Source organism: Mya arenaria, chromosome 8, assembly GCF_026914265.1.
Source record: "Mya arenaria isolate MELC-2E11 chromosome 8, ASM2691426v1".
NCBI lineage: Eukaryota > Metazoa > Mollusca > Bivalvia > Myida > Myidae > Mya > Mya arenaria.
In genome coordinates this window covers 44,985,198-44,997,055 of record NC_069129.1, presented here as the reverse complement: position 1 = coordinate 44,997,055, position 11,858 = coordinate 44,985,198, and positions in this window count along the sequence as shown.

Genomic DNA, 11,858 nt, shown 5'->3' with positions numbered 1-11,858 from the left:
TTGTGTCATTAGATGGTTTTCATTGAATACGTTCTTGAATGATTTTATAAACGGCTTTATGGATGTTTTAGTGTGCCATTGTAACGCTTTATATTTTGAAAGCACCCTATTCTTTAATCATGACATCGTTTATGACAGTCAATGTCTTTTTATAGGAACTCTTTATATCTCTGAATAACTGACTGTAACAGAAACATATCTACACTTATAGTGTCGTGTTCCTTTTAAAGTATTATTCAGTAAACGTTACGATATGAAGTTAAAACATCGCGGAGCGGCCCATATTATATCATCATATGCAAGTGAACGTCACAGTTTTATATCAGCAGGATATGTGTTAATAAAGCATGGAAAGTGCCTAGCATAGATTAACAAGATAACTACGCGCGGCTACATAAATGCTCAACTGTCGTTGCTGTTGCGGTTGATGTTTTGTTGTTGTTGCTGCTGTTGTTGTTGTTGTTGCTGTTGTTGTTGTTGTTGTTGTTGTTGATGTTGTTGTTGTTGTTGTTGTTGTTGTTGTTGTTTCCTAAAGTGGTTGCTCTATGTGTACTGTCACTGGTTCGTTGTGTAAATAATTAAAATAACCAACAACAACGCCGGCTTCGACGAAGGTTTGTAATAGTGTTTTATATTTTACACTTCATCTACGTAAAACGGATATTATGTCTAAGTAGACAGCTTACTTTCTTGTTAAACTATAATTGCTGCTGTTTTTTTCCTGTTTTTACTAAAACTCATCTGCTTATAGTTAAGGTAATGTTTTTACTGGCCTGATATGAAAGTTTACATTATTGCATTGAGAAACTGATGGTAGATATCATCTCTTTAAGCATCTCAATTACAAACACTTCATGATGGAAATATAATGCAAGCTGTGTTATCTGATCTGTTTATAAACGCGTTCTAGTGCTCATAACAAATTAGCTAATGCAGATCGATCTTAAAATATAATTGGTAAAATGATGTTTATTACCTTCAAAGGGTTCATTTATGACAGGTTTAAAAGCTTTCCACGATTGTTTTGACATTCTAATTGAGAATCATGCAAATAGTTTAAGTATAGACATGTAGGGCTTATAAATCATAGGGACAGGTATGTTAGTCTGCTTACTATGTGTCTGTATCATTTCGGGTTGATCGCCTGAACTCGGAGTTCGGTTGTCTGAACACTATATGGCACGAGACAACAGTTCGGGTAGGCTCCACCTGTACGCAAACAACGATATCGATATATTGATGCGTTATTTGAGTAAGTAATTAAAAGTGATTCCATTAAATGCACTCTTAACGATATAATTGTTCATACTGTTCTACTATTTTACTCGAATACTTTTTTTTATTTTTTCTTAGACAATTTAACATAGCATACTGTTAAATGAAATCCAGATCTGTACGCTATTCACGACGTCATATCCTTTTCAAATACAGAAAGATTATATGAAATCAAGAGGAAACATTACGTTACCCTCTTATGATTAGAAGGAAAATTAAGCCGAGGAATTGCGCCACGCATTTTAATGGAATGGGTAATAAAGTATTTTTATAAGTTTGCTTACTTTGTTTGTACTGGTGAATCGATTGATTTTTGTCTGTAAACCCTTAAAGGGATTCACACATTTTTTCCTTTCCGATAATGCAACTGAAAACACTACTTTTAAAACTATTTTACTCTTTGAAACCGAAAATGCAGAAAAAATACACGTCTGATATAACAAAAATTCAACAGACAACAATGTGTATAGATGATCTGAAATGAGTGTTTATTTTGTATCAAATTTATTAAACGAGTTCATTTTAAAACGATAAAAACGAGGCTTTGCCGAATTTAAGATTATATTTATAACATAACTCAATTACGGTCGAAATCTAGGTTAACGTTTTTCAATCCACATGCTCGTGTCCTAGAGCGAAGAATTTACATCGAATGTTATCAGGATGCCTCATCCGTAGGAAAGAAAATAGTCCGACATAAAAACATTTCATTTACAATAAAAACATAATTCATTGATAATTATCAACTGATTTTCAAAGGTTTCACTTAAAACAAAAATGAATACACATTTCAATCCATTTAAATCAAGCCAATCAATAATAAGAGCAATGTCATAACTGCGTGGCGTCACTAGTAATCACGCGATAGTGTACATTTCATTTGGCGTATGAAGTTTGAAAAGGCCGTTAGTCAGTGTCACAGTCGCTGAAAGTAGTGCGAATTTGCTTTGTAGCTGTTGGATTACATAATGGATGTTGTTGTTTTTTTTCATTTTGATGGATATGCACAATGAGTTTTACCTCCGTGAATAGGAGCACCAAAAATGTTGTAAAATCCAACAGAAAAAGTGGGATTTTATGTCGAATCAGTGACTGTGTGAACTTTAGCATTGCTGGCAAACTGTAGTCATAGACTGAGCATTGTGCAGGTTTTTTCATTGGAGTACAGGATGTTGGATATTTCCTTGTGTTGATTTGTATTAATGTGGCGATGGTTGTTTAAAGAAGCAATGTCCTTATGTCCTGATATTTGCATAATCTGGTTCGCAGGAACATTGTTGTCATTCATGATTCAATTCCTGGACGAGGTGTTTTCTTGCGCTGTGATCAGGGGGTCCTTTGTTTGGATTCAGCCAAGCCTTCTTCACCATTCGTTTCAACGTGGAGCTGAGTTTGCTGAGAACGACAGGGTTTATTTTGAAACCTTGTTTCTAATGTTTGCTTACGTCTTTTGACAGCGCGAATGAATACATTTTTTTGTGATGAGGATACCTAATTTGCATAGTTATTACACTATTTATATATGAAAATATTGCATGGGGTTATATCACTCCTGCGCCGAAAGTTATATTATAAAATGATATAAAATAGACAACAAAAACACATGCCTTCAATGACTAATTCATCATCACAATAATAACCAGACCTTTATGGCTTTTGATGAAAAGGTTTTCTCACAGGGGAGTATGACGTGATCGCTAAAGTACATAGGCCAAAAAAGATGGCGAATAATTCGCCCGCTTCAACCTATAACGGATGGAAAATGATAAGATAGGATCTTTAGACTAGGCGCAGAGTACCAGCAATGTAACACAGTTTACTCACGGGATTTTTGTACTTCGGAGGCCTGCTTAGTTTAAGCCTGAAACTCGATACAGATTTTATTTCTGTTCGTACATTGTACGAATAAGTCTGTTTTCGGTGTGTTTTAGCGGTAAAAAAGTATATGAAACAAATGTCTACAAAATATTGATTAAATTGGCAAATGTATCCCTCGTTGTAACTTTCAAGTGATAGTTCGATGTTAAACAAAAGTTCTGGACAATTTTCGAAGGGAGTACAATGTCCGAACAAAATATTTACGAGTACAATGCCCGAACGTCTTTTAAATTAACCTATTTGTGACATTTGCAAGTTGCAACTTATGTTTAGAAATGATTGAAAGGAAACGAGACGAGAGGGGTTGAGTAAGACGGTTAGGTAAATGGTAAGGACAATATAATAGACCAGTAATTATGTCTAGGGTTCGTTTACTGAATACTTATATTAAAGAACCCTTTCCAAACATCGCTAGTTTGTAAACATTTGGGGTTTTCTTCCCCCGTCGTTTCATTTTAGTGTGAAAAGCTTGCATGAAATCTCATTTGCATTTTGACGTCCTGTTCATCGAATCAAAATACATTAATGATGCAATATACATGATTTTATATTTTGAATGTCATATCTATGTTAAAATAATGATATATGTATAATATAGTAATATATAGCCGTCGGCTCAATATCTAACATATTGAAAAAAACTATTTGCGCAATCTGTTATGCTTTTCATTATTTTAGTAAATATTTGCTGATGGAAGGTGTTGTCAAAGTTTGGTTCATCTCTAGTATTTTACCACGTGTTGCTAAAATCCTGAACTCAAGGTTCGTACTAAGCATTTAATTAAACAACACTGATAGAATTATTGAATGTTAAAGGAGCCACTTATCAGTATGCTTAGTTCGATATAATTCTAAATATATCCACATTGCTTTGTATGAACTGTCCTTGTTTCATCCAATGTAAAAATAATAGCTCGGTTGTTTTACACGCGGTACAGTTTTTAAATATGACCAATTTTTGACAACATATATATATATCGGTTTATAATTTTTATCATTAAAAACCAACACCTCCCAAACAGGAACACATTCAATGTAAGTACCATTGCTAGGAGCAGGTGTGAAACTTATTGGAGCCACATGATCGCACCATTTGGAATTCTCGGAATCTACTCATTTCTCGTAGATATTTCCGAAGAAGACAATTAAGCCTCATGAGGTACTGAAAGAATCAAAAGCTGTTGGATCGCATTGGAATAACACAGATGATTAATTCACTACCTGACATGATCTTCATTTTAATTGTTTTAATGTGATATAATATTCTTTCAGATTAGAAAAGTTCAAAGGAACTCAGACTTCTTAGTTGTTACTTTTCTTTTGTGAATAGTTGTTGCTTCCAACAAGTTGCATTACATGAATGAATTGTATTTTATATACTTAAGATAAAAAGTCATGTGATACAAAACCTTCGCATGGCAAGATAAAAAAAATGTTGACAAATATGGATTGTACAATCATAGATCGGTAAATGCATATGTCACAGGAGAGGATTCACGTAGTAACGGGTTTGTAAGCTGTACCTAAGCGCATCCTGCATTTCGGGATTGAATGCTTCCATACACCAAGGCGAGCTGGGCCTGAGCGTAAATTATGTTCAAGCGACTCCTCTGCATGTTAATGATGTAACGACCAATGGAATACTTATTAATCGACACCTATTTTTAGTGCAGATTGATTATGAAAACCTGAATAACCCTTCTCGGAATAATATCTAGATATTCAACAGTAAGTTCAGTGTTTAGGTCATTAATCACGGCTTTGTGTAACTGTCACATGCTATGATTGATAATATTGCCAGGTAATTCCAAAAACTGTCTCAATAAAAAAAAAAATGTTTATCAGTGATGATAGCATTTTCTATGTGAACGTTGTCTGGTTGCTGCTGATAAATCGGTAATCAATATATTGTTTAGTTTGATTGAATCAAACGTTACAGCATGACTAATCAATATATCAAACGATCAAACTAAGAAACTGTTTCAATTGGAAGCTGTATGTGTCGCATCACGAAATTATCAAGCCCAAAGTCAAAAACCTTGATCTGGAAACATGTTTAACTGTTTCATTCCTGACACTATACCAATGACTCACATTTTTTTTTCCTTTGAAATACGGTGCACTCGTAATCTTTCAGTGTACTCGTTATTATTAATCAACTATTACGTATTTGGCGAGATACAGAGACAATTGCGGTACCAATTGCGGAAGACAATATATGCCAGAACTCGGCCAATATCAACAAAACTCGTCTAATATGAGTTTCCTCCGTTTTGATTGGCTAAAAAACTCGCCTATTATAGGATTTGAGAAATGGGCCATTTTCATTGGCTGTCGAAACTCGCCTCATATGAGAAATATGCCGGAAATTATTACATTTTGTAGCCATTTTGTTTTTAGTTTTCCGACTGTTTTGAAAAGTTTGTGCTTCTTATAAACCTATTTGGAATACTTGAACCTATTGAATGATTGAACCATCTTGTACGGTTTAATATTACAGTTGTATTTAACCCGTTTGTGGATTTTACGACTATTAGGATTTTGTACACCGACAAAATTGACGACGAAGGTGAAACATTTGACGTTTTGGCAAATGATTTACGAATTGAAGACGAAAAGACATGCTTCCTTACAATGTACAGTGCTTTATTCATAAGTATGTACAATGTCACTCTAAGGATGCGTTTCAAAATCAGCAAAGTCAAGTCTAGAAAAGCAGACACCATGAATGAATAAGGGATAAATACGGCTTCACTGTGAACTTAAAGGTAAGTTATAAGAATGTTTTTAACCAAAATGGTAATAGTTAATTAATAAAATACTTATTAATTAGGTGATTTCATATTGGCCCAGTTATTTGTCCTCGATCAGCTGTATTTGCCTTCGCCCTTTCGGGCTCAGGCAAATACAGCTAAACTCGGACAAATAACTAGGCCAATATGAAATCACCTAATTAATAACATTATATTATTGGTGCATCATATATATTTCTATCGGTCTATCCATAATATTTTCCTTTGAATTATTAACCGGACGCTTTCTGTTTGTTATATACTCGACTGGTAATAAATAAAAACTCTTTTAAAGTTTAATCACCAACATCCTAGAAAGGTCGAATAAAACCAAGAGGGGCGTGTCGTTACTATGGACAACTCATATCGTCACAGCAGAAACTTGCATCCAAGGAAGAAATATTTTAAACCAACAGCTCAATAAAGGCTTACACTAATGGTCACATTGTCCAAATAAGCCAAAAGGGATTTGTTTGTGCTAAAAAAGCAAACCAAATCCCACAGCGGAATATTGAACTTGTCTATTTATGAAAATACCATTGTAGGAGTGTGACCTGTTGGCATTTGATCAATCATATTATTACTTAATTAGACTTTGTCACTTGATATTTAAGAAATTTTTCACAAAATGGGAGTTATATCACAAAATATGGTATCGGCCAGCCAGCCCCCTCTAGATCCATTCGCCTTTGCGGGTTGAGTGGCCGGTGCTTATAGTGCTACATGGCCCTCATTTTTTTATATTAAACCGGATATTTTATATAACAAGTCAATATCCTTAAAGCGCATTTGATATATGTTATTGAATTAGTTCAAAGTAAATAACTAAGGTATATTATTTTTCGTTATGGTTGTAAAAATTGCAAAGGCACACTCAGATGTTAATAACTAGATCTTTATCTGTGTTCCATTACGCTAAATATAAAGCAAAAACTAATTGCAGAATGTCCGGATTTGATTACAAACTCATATTGTCGGTGAACTATGAAGTAGAAAAATAACAACAACAAAACACAAAAAGAAAAGAGAGGTTTTACCTCAAAGATTTGAACAATTCTGATAACCTTTACATGTACATATTTTTTCAGATTAGACCCTATAGTGTTTGAAAAAAACAATATGTTTTATTACACAACTTTACTAGCGATAATGCCTTTTATTGCTATATTCAAATTATCCTCAATTAAAGTGAATCGGAAACAATGCTAGTGTCAAATCGTTCATGCTATAATTTCCGTCAAAAAATGTAGTTTTATAGACAACTGGCTTAATAGTGTGACATGTTTGCAATATTCATAATGCAAACAAAAGTATGAGTGATTGATGCTAATTTTTGTCAAAGGCACAGATATGTTACGTGACTTATTCAAAGACGATCTTTTCATGTGCCCTTCTTCGCAAATATAAATTACAAGCGAACGTCCTAATCAATATACTCCTTATTTTATATACTTAAACTGTGTTATTTTGTTATTTTTTATTTATTGTACAGACATAATTTGTTAAAAGTTTTTGAGATTGTTCTGTTGATTTTCGTCCCATTTTTCATATTTGATAACTTCCTTTTCTGTTTTCTGTTTAAAGATGAAGCGTTATCCTTTTATTTAAAATATAGAAAATTGATGAATTAATTATATAGGCCTTATTCCCTAACAAAAAAACAACTTTATAAAATAAACAACGCTATTTAGTTGTCGCTGGTCTTCCAGCTTTTGATTTTCGTGCAACTTAACCAGATGATTTTACTTGTATTGTGTCTTTGTCATATTGGTGCTATTCTAGGAATTTAATAGATATATCAATAACCCAATGAGAAATATTTGCGGAGTATTGAAATTACAACCACTCAATCATCCCGATAAAATGCTGGTTGTGCATGATTGTTCCTGTATTTTTTTCTGGAATGACCTCGAGAGATTCAGGCTGCAATAACATGGTATGAAATATGTGTGGGGAAATGTATCAACTTTCATATTTTACAACAGATCCTTTGCTAGTGATTCTTTTTGTCAGAGAGACAAAGAGCGAGATGCTTCCCTTGTGTCGGGGAGAACCATGGCACGCCGTCGTCTCTTATTCATTCGACAACACAGTAAAACTGTTTCCACATTTTGCCAGTTTTTTTCATTAGCAGGATAAAATGTGACAAGTGACCGAGTGTTTAAAGCTTTAGCGTCACCGCAGGTGGCCTGGTAAAGGTTTGAGCTTTGGAATATTTATGAACGCATTTTTGGCGAGCAACATTTGAAAAGCGGTCTAATACATCTGTTCACGTGTACTTGTTTTTTTTATATACACGTACACCTTTTTTTTAAATATAATCAACGATGCCATTAATCACATTGTTATCTTGGACGAACTTCTTAACAATTGGCCTGTCATTAAAACCACATACTATATTAAAGCGGATATAGGTCATCCTCTGAATTCATTCATTTCATCAGGTTTTAATGTACGTTGAAATCTTCAGATGGCCATTCGAAACTATTAAATGTTTTTGATGGTTTTGAGTTTAGTTTTGCCATCCGTAACGATGCTTGGATCGTTTTGCTACGACCTTGTTATTTTCACACATAGGATGCAATGCCCGTTACTTTAAAAAATAAAGTTATAGTAAATGCAATTAGTTAATAAGTGGTGTCATTGGTTTTTATTTATTCAATTAAACGAATATAAATATTTCATATTTAACAATCTTTTATTCCATGACTGCCACTGCTTTTGTCGAACGTCTCATGTAGGCAACAGACATCCGGAAGGAGACATTGAACCCGCATGTGTGCAAAGACGGAATTTGCCAAAAACACAAACTACTTTGAAAGCACTTCGATATCATTGTTTCTGAATGGAAGACGAAGATCAACAAACAAAAATTAGCACACTGGTCAAGACAGAAATAAAATTCTTATAAGACTAAGTTTGAAGAGATGTTGATAAGTGCTCGTGTTTTATAAAGCAATTATTCAGATAATGCCTTATTATTGCAGTGCTTTCCTCTTTCACATATTCTAAATTACTTGTATAATCGCAAGAGAGAATGATGTTACTATACTTGTGTGTTTTATTTGCTTAAGGTTTATATCTTTGTAATTATAAATGTAATAGGCATTATATAAACGTTGATCTTTCAGAAATTGGTAAGAATTACGATTTGTCATCCATAGTCTTGTTAAAATTGTGTGAGTAAACGCTTTGTTGATGGGAATATTTTAGGCCATAAAACTAAACCACACAACTTATTAGCTAACAAGCTTCAGTCTTGATTATGTTGACTTTGATTTTAATCACTGAAACATTAAAAATAACCCCGCTCAACAACACGTATACACTACGGCATTAAAGATATTTATTAAAAATATGAACATAAAACGGGCAACTATTACCAAATTGTACATAACAAGGCATGTGAAGTCACGAAAACACGTACTAATGCTATTGAAGTTCACTTGTTTCTCGAGAACATTATCTGCCACGTTTTCAAAACTTTTATAAGCCACATATTTCTTAAGCCAAACATCTATCCTCATTAGATACATATAGAATGGCACGAGTCGTCATATAATACAAAATGATATGTTACGAGATCAACATACGAGTATATGTTGGTAAGCGAGCCTTAAATAACAGCAAAAATGACCTACCTGTTTCAACAACTCAAGTGACGAGCCGAATTTCACAACGCAATGCCACTTTCCAAGCTATATGCATTGCAGAAATATAGTTCCCGGAAGAATTTTAAACAACAAATTAATCCGATCGATTTAATTCTGTTTAGAAGTATAATGAATATTAAGCCGATACCTTATATCATGTGATCTATCTGATAAGTTGTACAAATACTACTTGCGAGTCCGCATCTTTAATTTTAATGACACAGACGAAGTCTCATACAATAGACGCTAATATATTAAATATTCTGTTAGACTTGTATATAATATGTTCATATGCCTACGTGCAGTAAAATAATGTTCGTTGACAACTAGTTCTAAATATATCAGTATATTAAATATTACTTTAACAAGTCGTCAAGTTGCAAGGTGCTACCTACAATATGTATGGCAGCTTAACAAAGGCTCATATAATATACAACAGCAGACGAGTTTAAAAATAATACAAAATTGTACAAGACTCATTTTGATGGAAAGCTTTATAGACGTCGCGAATGTTTTTGAAACATGACTTAAAGGAAGCAGATATATTAAAGCAGGATACCAAGTATGAGGTACGTGGATAATAGCTTTCTTCAGTCATTGAACGTAATCGGATTTTCAGCTGAAGGTCACCACAACCTTGACCTTTGACCATCAGACATAACAATTGTTAGGGTACTCGTTGTGTTTTGGAGATCTCTACTAAGTTTGTGGCCTCTAGGCCTAAGCGTTTTCATATATTGATCGGAAACCGACTAACAGCTTCATTGCGACAATCGAGCGACCCGCCACTGGATCATAATGAATATTTAGAATAAAAGGTTTAACTATAAGTGTTGTTGATATTTTTACAACTCTTTTTGAGTAAATATCACTTCAAATCAAGTAGGTTAGATTGTATCACAAATGTACAAGATACAATAATTTATATTTAAAGTCGGGTATATGATAACAAGAGAACATTATTCAATGAGCTATTTTCCGACACGAATAGCAAACATACATAACATTTCAAAACAAAACAATAAGCTTGTGACCTGGAGGTAAAGGTATATACTTAGTAGTTTAAAATAGGTAAAATTATTGGTATTTGCAAAAGCTGTTTCTTATTATATTCATGCGTACAATTACAAAAAGTAGGATGGATTGGAGCACTGAACTCAGTGATAACATCAGCTAGTTTTCCCGGCTGTACGGGCAATCCATACGTGCACGGTTCCGCTAGTTGATATACCACTGTAAAAAGGGTAGGTTCATTCAAGAGGATAATAATCGTATACATCTAAATAGCTTAATTGTAAGTAGAATACATTCACGGGAATTTCAGCATGGTACATTGGTGTTTAGCAGGTAAAAATGTTATAATTGATTGTGCTGTCAATGATTGGAATTCTTCTGAAAAGGAGGTATGGTATATATCATGTAATTAAAATGTTACTAGACTTTGGTTATATTACCAGAACCAGTAGCGTACAAAAGCATGGTTTCAACACAATATAGTATGAACCCCAGCCGTACCAACCCCCCTCCGCATACTCTATTTTATACTCATGAACGTTAATGTGTTTTCCGTTTTTTTTTCTGTTTTCCGGTATTCCACCGACCCCTTTCACTACAAGTTTTTTCTTGTGGGTAAACACAAACCGGAAGTATCTTCACTGAAATTTCTGCGTTCTAATTGTCTAACGGATTATCGTGTGAGCCTATATAATTGTTTGGTTACGTACATTTCCTACATGATATCATTGATAGTGTTATATGTAAGGCTTGGTCATTGACTTTTCAAGTTTACCGATTTATTAAAAATCGGATTATTTTAAATAAGAAAAACGTCCAAAGAAAAAAAAAATCTGAGCTTTAATAAATCGTGTCCTAAGGTTTTTAAACCAAGATATAAAAAACGTTGCCTGCGAGTGTTAGGACAAGTAAGTTAATACCCATTTAATGTGCTAAAAGCTTTGTTATACGACGGTATAAGACAAACGTTTTCAGGTATCTTGATATTTCCTTTTTCTTTAATCATTTTATACCTTGTTTTGTTTATAAGGGTTGTTCTTATTTCAAACATATTTTTAAAGTATTATTTTGCAATTATAATAATGTTGTCTGGTCCATTTTGATCACGTGATCCTCCTTGGTACAAAATTGAGACCTATCCCAAACTAAGCTACTTTGTCGAGGTTTTCCTACATACTAATTTGCTAGAACTACATCGACGAAACAGTAGTAAAACACCGAAATTGAACTGATGAAACGATCTTAT